The following is a 12778-nucleotide window of genomic DNA, read 5'->3' on the forward strand; positions in this document are numbered from 1 at the left end:
AAAGAAAAGTTTGAGCACAGGAAGCAGACTTGTTCTCACCACAGATCGTCATGTCTTACACCTTCACAGAACTCTTGTCCTCCCAGGCTCCCACCCACCCCCCTCTCTCCCCCTCCCCCTCCCCCGCCCACATCACGTTAAAGTGATTCATGAGTCATACGCTCACTTCAGGGGTATATTTAACCTGACTGCAGCTCTCTCATGGATGGCGGGATCCTTCGTGAGGGGGGGGGGGAGAGGGGGGGGGGGGGCGCGCTGACGACAGCATCTTCGGAGGTGACGCTGGTACCCGTGATCTAATATTGGAACCCAGCCACGATCATAAAACCCTAGAGATAGAACTGTTCTTTTAGAACTGTATAGCCCTTTCTCTCTCTCTCTCTGTCTCTTTCACTTCATCATGATCTCTGTTGGCCAAACAAGATGGATAATGTTGTGTTGTGTTACTATAGTAATAGTCCATCCACTCTAAACGATGATGTCACCGATGAAGGAGAGGATCGTGTCTACCACCTCTCCAGGTAGGAGCCAGGTGCTCCACACCAGCCAGCCAATCAGAGGCTTTTGGTGACATCTGGGCAACGGCATGATGTCAACCCCCCCCCCCCCCCCCCCGGTCAGGCTCCGGATTTCCATTGGTTTTCATCGTGGGAGGTTCCTCATCAGTTGGTCTGACGCCCCCCCCTGTCACATCAGCAGTGGCACTTATTGATTTGACCTCTCACCCCTTTTGTTTTCCTCTCTCCTCCTTATTTCCCCATTGTAACATGATTGGCAGCTGCTTCCTCTGCCCACTACCCCCCCCTTCCCCTCACCATTGGTCATTGAAAGAGAGGGAGGGTGTGTGAGAGCTGGCAGAGGGAGAGGAAGAGGAGGAGGAGGAGGAGGAAGAGGAAGTAAAGGAGGGAGCATAATGTTGTGTGCCAGCCAGTTCCAGATGATGGGCAGGGCCCCTCTGTGGTCTCTCTTCTCTGTCATCTCAACAATGGCTCCCAAGGAGGGAAACCATGTGTGGCTTTGTCCAGGAATCCACAACAGAGGCCTGTCTTTGTCTGCCAGCCTCCCCTCCCTTCCCTTCGGTGGCCACAGGATATGTGACGATGTTGCATTATTATTAACGCCAACGTTCTGTTATGGCTTCATGCTTCAGAACATCTCATATTTGGTCCCATGGGTAGTCCATGAGACTGACACCCACTGACCACTTGGCCATGTAGCGCCTGCGTCACGCTAATCAATCAACAGGCAGAAACCTCCAATGATGATGGAGACTAGTTGTTTGATTCGTTAAAAATACAAATAAAAAGCAAGACCTCTGCATTTTCATTTTCAAGTTTCTGTTTTGTAGTTGGTGTTGTGCTTGTTTAATTTTATAGGCAGCTAGCTGTTGGCACCCGTGTTTCGCTGGTTGTTGTTGTTGGAGTAGGCTAGCTGCTAGCTCTTATCGTTGGTGTTTTGTTAGTTGTTGTAGCCGACTAGCCTGGATGACGTTATTTTTGCGATGGTTGTTTAAAAGCTAGCTGATGATGTTGGCTAGCTGCTGCTGCTTTTGTTGTTTGTGAAGGGTGATGGTTACGACATGTTTTCCTCCACGCCTGCCTGGTGTGTCCCCTGCTGTAGCGTCTCAGGAGATCGGGGCTGCTGGGACCTAAAGCCTCGCTGATCACAAGAGGTGTCAGACCTGTCCCCTCCGCCCCTCCGCCCCGCTGCACTAAGCCGATTAGATTACACTCCCACCAAGAGACGGGCACCAACAATTAACTGACGCCTTTCAACACACACGTAGAGGGGTAGAGAAGCATAAACACAAACGAACAAACAAACAAACAAGGCACAAAGTGACCCACACACATAGACTTACCGTTTCCATGGACCTACGGTGGTTTCTGTGGTAGTCTGTGGTACGGTGGCTTGAATCCTCAAGTCACACGTTTCACTTCACACATCTAAGCGCCGAGGGAGGGGCCAGCTGTTAAAGCGAGCCCACTCCCAGGCCTAATTCTCACGGACACAATGGGCCAGAGTTTCCGCTCCTTACAGGTGATGACAACAACGTCTCACCTGCCAGGGATTAGGGGGGTTTGTATCTCAGTGTAGGTTTTTGTTTTAAATTGAAAGGCTTTTTTTGTGTGTTTTTTTTGTAAATAACACTGGATAGACGTTGACTGGATTTCATTACCACTGCATTTACCTCAGATGAATTAGATGTGCGGGGTATAGGCTATTGGTACGCTGGCCTTGTTTCTCTACAGTGTGTGCGTGCCCTTTGTTTAATGTCTGAACGCCTAGTTGTTTTGAAGGACACAGATGAAGACATCAGATCATGATGTGAGAATGAGTTAGCCTATTCAGAAAAAAAAAGACTTGTGTCATCATGACTCTTTTGGCGATGTTCCCTTCTGTGTAACATAGTCCTGACAGAACGTTCTGATCTTGTGAAGGAGCACACACACACACACACACACACGCACACGCTCAGTCAGTAGAACAATTATTCTCCCCAAGGAAAGCTGAGCAACAGAACACACACATGCTGCTGTGTCACAGATGTGTCTGTTTCTGCTTTTGTAACAACGGGTGAAAAGCTGTTGTTGCATTGGTTGACATGGTGTAGACATGGTGTAGGAGGTTGACATGGTGTAGACATGGTGTAGGAGGTTGATATGGTCATGGACACAGTCATCCCTTCAGAGTCATCGCAAAGCTGCTTTTATTTTTTTGGAGGCGGGGTTGGTAGCGCTACTGGGATTTAGGCGTGTTGTTCTTCTAGTGAGAGGGCAGTGTGTTTAGAGGTAGGCTAAGTTATGTACACAAACAAAGTCTAGTGAACTGTGCTGATATGCCAACTGGTGCTCAGTTAAAATGGAGTTTAGATCAGTCCCTGGTGGTGGATCAGGAAATGGAGGCTAGTCCCGAGAGGTGGTCCTTTCCCTCTCCCTCTCCCTCTCCCCTCCTCTCTTTTTCTGTTTGTTATTGTTATTGGTCACATGGACCTTGAGAATGTCTATTCCAAGCAAGAGTTATATAATACCTAGAAACATGGACAAGGGGGCTTTTTGAGAGGGTAAATTTAGAAGGTTTTTAGGGACAAACATGTGAAATGATTGCGGTCACTTGACTTGAGTTTGGTCGAGGGGCATAGTTGTCTAGAGATGCTTATCACCACCGTGTTCTTTATTAAAACAAGGAAGCTGGTTCATTCACATTCGCAAGATAAATATCTTCAAAATATATTTTTCTCTCCGTTCATGCGAGATGCTAAGCATTTCTCACAGTCCCCTCATTCTTGGCGTCACGTCGTGTTTTAGTCAGATACATACCCAGTGTTCACTCCCTCACACGTCCACACAGGCAGGAATGAGGAGTATGTCCATCCAACAGTACTAAACCATCAGTCAGTCTGGCTGTCTGTGTGGGGTGTCTGTCCTTCACAAATTACACCCCCCCCCCCACCTCTCGATGCTAGAGGAATGTTTTGTACACATGTTTCTGACCCTGTGCGTGTGCATATGTGTTTGTTTGTTTGTGAGGGCTGGGAACATTGAGGACTGGGAAACTTTGCATTCACACACTCTCTTTAGTGGGGAATTCACTTGTGTAACTAAATGGCCTCGTTTAGGAGTTAATGAGCTGGATCAGAGCAGGCATGCAGAGCCACGTAGCCAAGAGAACCAAACACCCACCACCCCCGTAACCTATTGGTAGCTATGTTTTTCCGCTATTGGTAGATTGGAGGGGACTAGGAGGCTAATTGGCCCAATGCCTGTCCCCTATGCCCTAGTTCCTACACCCTACACCTTTTCCCCTCCCAATCAAATTCTGTCCCTTCATCATTTCTCTTAGGCCTGAGAGTATGTAAGAGAACTTGACACATATATCTGGCAAGTTTCTCTCTCTTTTTTATTTTTTATTTTTTTCACAGCCCCCTCTTTCTGCTCCAGACAGACCTGGCAGTCTTGGCTGTTTCTGTCCAGTGTGTTTTTGTTGTGTTTTTTTTCTCTCCTGGTCCATGAAAAGAGCACTGTTCCCCTCTGGCCTGCCCCTCATCCTCCCGCCCAAATACACACTCTCTCTCTCTCTCTCTCTCTCTCTCTCTCTCTCTCTCTCTCTCTCTCTCTCTCACACTCTCTCACACTCACACACACACAGGCTTCCTGAGCAAACATGGGCGACCACCTCCCTCCATCCCTCTTTTCCATTACATAGGCTAGTCCCTCTCTCCAGTCTCCATCCCTCCCTCCCTCTCTCTCTCTCTCTCTCTCTCTCCTCCACACAGTCTCCCTCTGTCCTTCTGGCTTCCTGAGTAAACATGGGTAGAGACAGGATGGGGGCGAGTGGGAAGGCCGACATCCCTCTCTCCTCCTTCCATCTCTCCCTCCATCAATCCCTCCTGCTTTCCGTCACACAGTCCCTCTCTCTCTTTCCCTCTACCCCTTCCTCTTACCTCTACTTCCACAGCCCATCTTTCAATCAATCTCACCCAGTGGTGATGGTCATAATGGTTAGGGGGGGACGGGTGCCAATCAAGTTTTTGGTACTCGATTCATTGATGGTTTCCAAGGTCGATTGATCTGTGAATTGACCCCACACCGTGGTGCATAACCTTGCTTGTTTTAGTTTTTTTTTTTATAAAGATCTCTTGTTTGACCAGCCCACCGGGAGTGATGTGATGGTGGTTAGTGAGGTGAATGACAGAGCAGGATCTGCGTCTGTTGGATAAAATGACACAAATGAATGAAATGAAAATAATAATAAAGTGGCTTGCTGCTTCAGTTGTGCCACATAATAGTGACGGGAAAGTTTAACCGATGACCTAGTTTAAAATCAGTTTGGGTGTGTATGCGATTCCTTAATGGAATAATCAACCCCACCCCCCCTGATAACGGCGAGGATGTAGATGGTGAATTGTGGGTAATAGGTGGGTGGCCCTGTTGAAACACGATCACTCTAAAGACGGTATGTGTCCCTTTATTTGACCCCTTGGGACAGTCCCTGGCCCATCCCGGACGGTGGTCGAGCTCTAGGCTCTGAATAGAGCCTACACTACAGTATTTCCTGTTCCATTGGTTTCAATTGCAGTGTGATGCATCAGGAGCAAGATACTTGATGCTGGAATGCTGCCCTTGCTTCCTGTCTCTCTCTCTCTCTCTCTCTCTCTCTCTCTCTCTCTCTCTCTCTCTCTCTCTCTAAATTTCAGTTTTTACAATGACTGTGCTATACACAAACATCTATCTATCTATCTCTCTCTCTCTCTCTCTCTCTCTCTCACAGCCACTATACTAGTGGAAACTGACTCATTAGTTTTTACAGCCTTTAAAAGACGCTGGTGAGCATAGTGCAGTAAAAGTGGCGGCTTAGGCCTTGTTTCAGGTTTCAGGAAAGACGTGCGCGCTCACACGCACGCGCGCAGACACACACTTCAGCGTCCGCATCCTCATGATAGGAACTCGCCTGGGAAACGGGAATGGAAAAAGTTAACTGTGAACTTGAAGCTGTGTAAGCCTCTGTCCATGTCTGGTGGAGAAACAGACCATGCTTTTCCACTGGGTGGGTGCAGGAGTGGGCGTACTGAATTCCCCTCGGCTGGAGAGGGTTCTCACTCCGCACACCGTCCCTGGGTAGGATGAAGTTGCCCCATAGATACTCTATAGATGCTCCAAGGACAGTTTTGTGCTTTCCCACCCTACTGGCTCATCTTGAGGAGGGTTAAATCAATCTGATCAATCTGTGTGCTCAGCTGCAGTGTTGTATGCTTGACCTGTAGGTGGTGCTGTGGTTCACCGATCCAGAGTTCACTGCAGATGTGCTTTCTCACAAAAGAGACCGTGGCTGTGTTCTCGTGTCGGTGTGTGAAATCTGCACTATTATGGGTCTGCCAAACCAAAGCTAGGTCTTCCGAATGGTACGCACTGTGTTCGTTGGTTATAGGCCTAACTCTCTAATCTGGTGTTTTTTTGTTCAACTTAGAAATGTACAGTATTTAATCTTGTGCGCATGAAGTAGAATTTTTACTGAAAAAAAAAGTTAAAAGTGTGTGTCCCGACTTGACCTTCTCTCACGTTGTCATGGTTACAGGTTCCTATCATATCTTTCCCGAGAAAAAGAACATTCTTGTCCATGTTGTTTTCATGAACATTTCGCCTCAGGGGCTTGTGAAACCTTTCCTCCAGCAGCACATGAAGTCACACACACAGACACACACACACACACACACACACACACAGACACGCAAACAGCCTCTTAGGCGAGGAGGGCAGTGGCAGAGGCGCATACCTGAACACATTAACACAGTTTGATTGTGTTTTTATTTTTTCAGATGTTCATTAGCCATCTGTCCCCTGTACTATCATAACTTTGTGGTTTATGTGCGTTGCCAGATATGCCCCCTGTAGGCTATCCCCCTTCCACAGATGCAGCAGAGTCTTATTCCAGCCATGCACAACGTCGGTCAGTCTGGGTGGAGTTCCTCTCCTGGGTTGATTTGCCATAGCCTCTGATGGTGTCATTAGAGCCCGACAGATATATCGGAGGAGCACCAATATTATTGGCCGATATCGGCCTTGTAGAGAAATATCTGCTCCAGCACACATTCCTCCGATAATGCACTGATTGTGCCTTCAGCCTCACATTCCGCAATTAACGAAAAATCTGTGTAATTGGGGTTTTCCAGATGCAAATTATACACATGGCTTTTTATAAATGAATAAACTTGTTTAATTGTGTTTGCTGTTACTGGAGTGCCTACTGAAGTGGCTGAAGTAAATAAAAGTAGCCTAGCGTTAGCTCTTTGGACTGTTGCTAACTAAAAGGATATTGCCAACCATTTATTTCACCAGTTAATATGGCTAGCTAATATGGCTAGCTTGTATCCATGAGTCAGACATTCTAGCTAACTTTTGCCATAAGCAGCTTGGGTGAGTCGTTCCAGTTAACAAATCAGGACTGCATGACGCAGGTTTGTTTACTCTCGTGAAGAGAGCAGGATATAGGCTCCCGTTGATAACGTTTGTCTTGGGGAGTCTGGAATAATCCATTACTGGAAATTACAGTGGTTGACAGATTATGTTTTTAAGAATGCTTTTCACAGTGCATTTTTTGTAATTGAAATATTACTGAGTATAATGAAACATAATTCAGTGGATGATCAAACTGTTGCAATTGAACTGTTAGATTGTACAGCAAATCACTGATGTCAATATGCAGCGCACTGAACACGTGAAATTCACTAAGTAACCTAATCAGCATTAAGAGCATCTTTTCGGTTATCTGTGAATGTTCCCCCCCCCCTAAATCCAGTAGGGCTCTAGGTATCATGTGATAATGAGTTGAAACAGGACGGTTCTGTCTCTCTCATCTCAAGCAACATACCTCCACATCACCTCAGGAATATGTCTTAAGTGACCTTAGACCGGCGCCTCAGGAACAACATTCATTATCTCTGAAGTCAGGTGACCCAGATACTGCAGTGCAATGCAGTCCTATGTTTGTTTAGGCTCTCATTCCAGAGGTTGAGCCCCAAGCACAGCTTCAGGATCAGTCATAACCCTACTCCCAATCCGAACCTGACACCCCCTCCCCGACCTATAACCTCAACAATTATCTAGGCATAACTGAACTTGGACCGGTGCTGTGGGGCAACAGGTGAACCATGAGCCTGCCGAGCAACCTTGTGTCAAGGCTCTCATTCCAGCCAGGCATTTGACCCCCACAGCAGCACGCACATTTATCTCAACACATAGCTGTGGGACTCCACCTGGAGGTGTTTCTTCCGTGTGACACAGGTATTAATTCCAGGTATCATTCTCTTTGCCAACTGAAATCGCAGCGAAAGTTTGCAGACAATAGAGCTGGTTCCCTCTGCTTGTGTTGCCCAACTGTGAACCTCATGTCACCGACTTGCATTAAAAATTACTAATTTCCGGGTAAATGAGGGTGGGGGTGGGGGGCTAAGATAGACAGACCTCTGACCTGTCTACGCCCCAAACCCATGTAACCCACACAGGTGGGTTGCCATGGAGTCTTGGGGTTTAATTATGGGATGGTTTTGTGCACACTTCTGTACTCTGGCGGACTTTCCCTTGCAGTGGAATGCTGGGAGGACTGTTCCGAGTACTCGGGGCATGCTGTGACAACCTCCCCCATCCTTTTGCACTCTCACTCCCTCTCTCGCCATCTCTCCAATCCTCCTTCACTCTCTCACCCTTCGCCTCTCACCCTTCTCTCTCTCTCTCTCTCTCTCTCTCCTCCCTCAGTCTCACTGCTGTCCTCTCCAACCTCTCTCCCAACTACTTTCTCTTTCTTGCTTTCCGTTACTCCTATCCTATAGTCTTCTCCCCTCTCTCTTCCTTCCTCTTCTCTTTTCTCCTCCCCTTATTTCCCCTTTCTTCAAGCTTTCATCCTCCCGACCACCTGATATGATGAAGTCAATCCGACTGTAGCCATGGAGACGGCGATATAACCTTCCAGCCAGGGGTCTGGTATTCCTCATCTCCCGGCCTCCATTTTACCGAGGCCCTCTCCTTCATCAGTCATAAACCGTTCAGAAGATGGCTTCCCGACTTTCAAACATCCTTGGCAGCACTCCCCCTCCTTTGCCAACTGCCAACGGAAACGGCCCCCCTCCAGTCTTTTCAAGCCGTCGGGTCAAGCCAAATGGTTCTGTAATGATGCAGTTGTGTTGTTTTCCCCCAAATGTACACAGTTAGTGCCGTAGCCTGAGAGGAGGTTGTTACATGTTTGCACACACTAAACACATCCATCATCCGGACAAGACACTAAGTAGCAGAAGTCCAAGTCTGCTATAACCAAAACAAAGCCATGTTCTGGGACAGGCTAGGACTATCTTGCCCTCTTTTGCACTTCCCCTCTCTCTCTCTCTCTCTCTCTCTCTCTCTCTCTCTCTCTCTCTCTCTCTCTCTCTCTCTCTCTCTCTCTCTCTCTCTCTCTCTCTCTCTCTCTCTCTGTCCCTCTTTTTCTTTCTCTCTTTCTCTCCCTCCCTCTCTTTCTCTCCCTCCCTCTCTCTCTCTGTGTCTTTCTCCCTCGTCTGTTCTGTCTCTCCTTTGTTTAGCTAGGCTGTGTGTAGAGGGAGGGGTGGCATGTCTGTGCACGCAGCCCTTCCCCAGCTGGAATGCAGGGCAGGGAGGAGAGGAGAGATGGCAAGGTAAAGATGAAGAAAGTGAGAGGCAGACGGGAAGGGAGATGGAGGGAGCTGCCTTATCTACCGGCCCCCCTGCATTTAGTCTCTAGAAAAAGAGAGGGAGAAGTTCGGGGAGAGAGGTAGAGATGAAGACTGTCTGGTATAATTTGGGATGAACCTGTTTGAGAAACACATGCACCTAATAAAGATTCGACGAATTAATGACTCTGGGATCATCATCTAATCTAAAATTAGAAATGTCCTGTGAGTGCATTGACAATATGCAGTTAGCCCAGCCAGCCAATGCCAACACTCGGTTGTTCGGAGAGGATCCGTGAACCTGTGTGAGGTGGTGTGTCAAGCAAGTTTAGCAAACAAGGTTGGCCCGTCTGTCAGTGCCAAGGTAGACTATCGCTGACTTGCTACTTCACTCTGTTTGCTCACACCTATTCTTCCCCAAGATTTTCTTTGTGCATGCACACACAGCCAGGCACGCACATGTAAAGAGACATAGGAACGCACCCAGACACACTGGAGCCTTGCAGGGTGGTGTTCCCTAGGTCGCTGGGTTCTCCACCTGAGTGGCCCTGCTGACCCTGCTGACCTCTCTCTGGGCCTAGAGAAACCCCCACAGGCACTAAGACCCTCAGCCCTCACTGTTTTCTCTAGCTAAGGCCTTACCTAAACACACTCCACACACACACACACACACACACCCAAGTCACCCAACTGTAGGCCTAGTGTTGTAGGCCTAGCAAAACTTGGAACCTCTCGAATTCTGCCACTCGGTTGGTTGACTGACCCATCAGTCATGCTGGTCCTGAAAGGTCATTGGCTGGGGTGTTGGGATGGCAGGGGCGGGACGGAGCTGTTGCCAGGCCAGAGGCGCATCTGCGGCTGCTGCTGCTGCTGCTGTTGTGACTCATCTGTTGCTGGCAGGAATCTGTGTTTTCTTTGTCTTAAATGGGAGGAATGTCCGTCCGCTGACTTTCAGATTCAGACCCAACCTGTTTGGCCAGCCAGCTCCAATGGGCTGGGATAAGATTTTAACTTGGGCCACTCTTTTAGGTTAATGAGTTGTTGTTTTTCAAAATTGTGGTTGATCAAGTCGTTTTGAGAGTTTTGATTGATTTTGGGCTAATGTTTTTTGGTCATTATTGTCTTCTCGTGGCGTTGACCTGCAGTGCTAGTTTACGAAATAATTTCAGTTACTTACGTTTTTCCATTGTTTACTTTTCCAGCTGTAGTATCTCAGTTGGATCGCCAGTTAGTGATGGTTGATTTCCCTTATCAGATCAAGGCTTAACCCAACCCAAAGCCTTTCCAGAAGCAACCGGTCACAATGTCTGTCTTGACGTCACAGTTTCCAGAAACACGATTACAACAGCGTTTTTTTTCCCTCCTTTTTCTAATCAGTAATGTCTGTTTTATTAAATCTCGGCCTTAACTGTCTGTCTTTGATGGAGTTAGTGGTAGATGTTGTTGTCCTTTAGCACTGAAACAAGGCCAGATATTCCGTCTTCTACCTAATGATCAAGGTTAGGATATGGGGAAGGACATGCAAGTCTGAGTCTGGTAGTTTAGTGTGTGTGCAGTGCACACGAGCGAGCGAGACTTATGACGGTGTTGTTTATGTGAGTCTGATGATGAAGCGAGGGGCGTGTTTGTCGCACTGAGAGACAGAGGGTGGTTAAACCAGGTGGCAGATGAGTGATGCCATGTCTGGGAGGAGGCACAGGTGTATGACATCAGCAGAAGTGAGGAGTCACAGACCTCCTGTCCTGTCCACCAGACACGGAATGTGTCCCTCGCTCTCCCAGTGGTTTCCACCCACGTCAGACAGTCTGAGGTGTAGATCTCATTGTCAGACAGTGTTTTCTATTTCTGTTTGTTTCTAAACCTGGTATTTGAGCGTAGATCACGCAATAACCGTCATCAACCGTCATCACCAGCCTTCCTTTTTTTTTTTTACTCACTCAGGAAACGACTGTCTGTTATTAGCGACCACCGGTTCACTGCGAAGCCTCATTCAGTCTTTTGTCTTGGCACGCAGCCTTCAGCTTGAATGCAGAGGCCCAGGCCAGTATGCTCCAGTGATCTTGAATGGCTGCTGCCTTCTATTTTAGGTGACTGCAGGGATCTAATAGTTCTAAGCAAATGAATGATAAGTTGGTCCATAGATTTTCCATGACATTTGCTCGCACACCTCAAGTAGGGAGCCTGGAGCCATTTATGACCATTCACCCCCTAACCCCAGTGACTCCCCCTCGTTCTCTGTCTCTCTCTGAGCAGTCCTCTATGTTCTGTACAGCCCAGGCAGGCAGGCAGGCGGAGGCTATATTTAGCTGCCGGGTGAAGGCTCTGCCCTGTTCTGGCCTCTCGCTCTCCCCTCCTCTTCACCACCACAGCAGCAGCAGCCAGTCAGAGAGAGGCTGTGGTGGACGCACCCCCCCCCCACCCTCCCCGCCATACCTGATATGATATTGAATAGTGTTTTCTTTATTGGCTAGATTAAAGTAGAATGAATTCACTCCAACCATGATCATGCACAACTACAGTACACACACCAATTGGCACAAAGACCCTGATGTCCACAGACCATGAACATGCAAACTTGCGCATGCATGTGCAAGGCTTATACACACACACACACACACACACACACACACACACAGAGAACGTGCTGGGTTCCAGAGATCCCCCAGATTAGTGTGTCTTTGTGTGAGAGTCCATGCTACAGCAGTCTGCTGGTATTTCTCACTTCTGCAGCTGTGGCCTCACACCGGTCCAGTCTGATAGAGGGGGAGAGAGACGAGGTCAGAGGGGGGAGAGGTGGGGGAGAGAATGAGAGAGTGAGAGTGAGGGAGACAGAGAGGGACTGGGGGAGGGAGTCCAAGACATGTCAGAAGAGGTGAAGAAAATGAGGTAGTCAAAGGAGAGAAAGTGTCAAGGAGTGAGAGAGAGAGTGATAGAACTCACTCCTTTATTATAATCCTCTTTTGACTCGCAGTTGTATGGATAATTTTTTTTTTGCCTTCTTTTTCTCCTGCTTTTCCTGCTAGAAACCGTTGGGGGAATTTAGTTTGAGCTAACGTTCGTATACGTGTTCACTATCATACTGACAATTCTATTCCGAACCATTGCACGCTTTGCTAAGCCCTAGACTTTAGCAGAACTACCAGTACGTATGGTGGAGGCGTCTGGAGGATTTCAGGGCAGATTCGCCTGAATCTCTTAACTGGAGCCTGTATTCCTCTGCCAAAGTCAAGTTGCAACATGACTCTCCTCTCCCGGTCTGTCATAGTTTGGCTCCAGGTGAGGTTCACAGTCGTGGAGGAATGTCACTCCACCGTCTCAACACGTTCTACGCGTACAAAACCACCGTTCTGCTGGCGTCTGTGTTTTTAACCAGTTAGTGTAGCAGTACAGTGACTGGAGGCCCCTAGCATGTCTATAAATCTAGGTCACAGTGGCAGTATGATTGTAGATTAGGCTAATTGTTCATTAAATTCAGAGGATTGTTTTTTACTCAGCTGCTTGTAATGGGGAATAGGAACAGCCTACGGTGGGAAAAGACCACGTTCTTCTCTTTTGGTTTTCTTGATGATTTCTCAGTGTGTGTACATGACATACTCTGGAGAT

The 12778-nt window shown here is 47.8% G+C and overlaps 1 protein-coding gene across 1 annotated transcript in view; it reads left to right on the forward strand.

Annotated features, from left to right (window-relative positions):
- The window catches only part of mob2a (MOB kinase activator 2a), a 36316-nt gene that overhangs the window by 6088 nt on the left and 17450 nt on the right, over window positions 1-12778 (forward strand). The gene's annotated exons all lie outside the window — the stretch shown is intronic.

Source organism: Nansenia antarctica (genome assembly GCF_963989245.1).
Source record: "Nansenia antarctica genome assembly, chromosome: 14".
Taxonomy (NCBI): Eukaryota; Metazoa; Chordata; class Actinopteri; order Argentiniformes; family Microstomatidae; genus Nansenia; species Nansenia antarctica.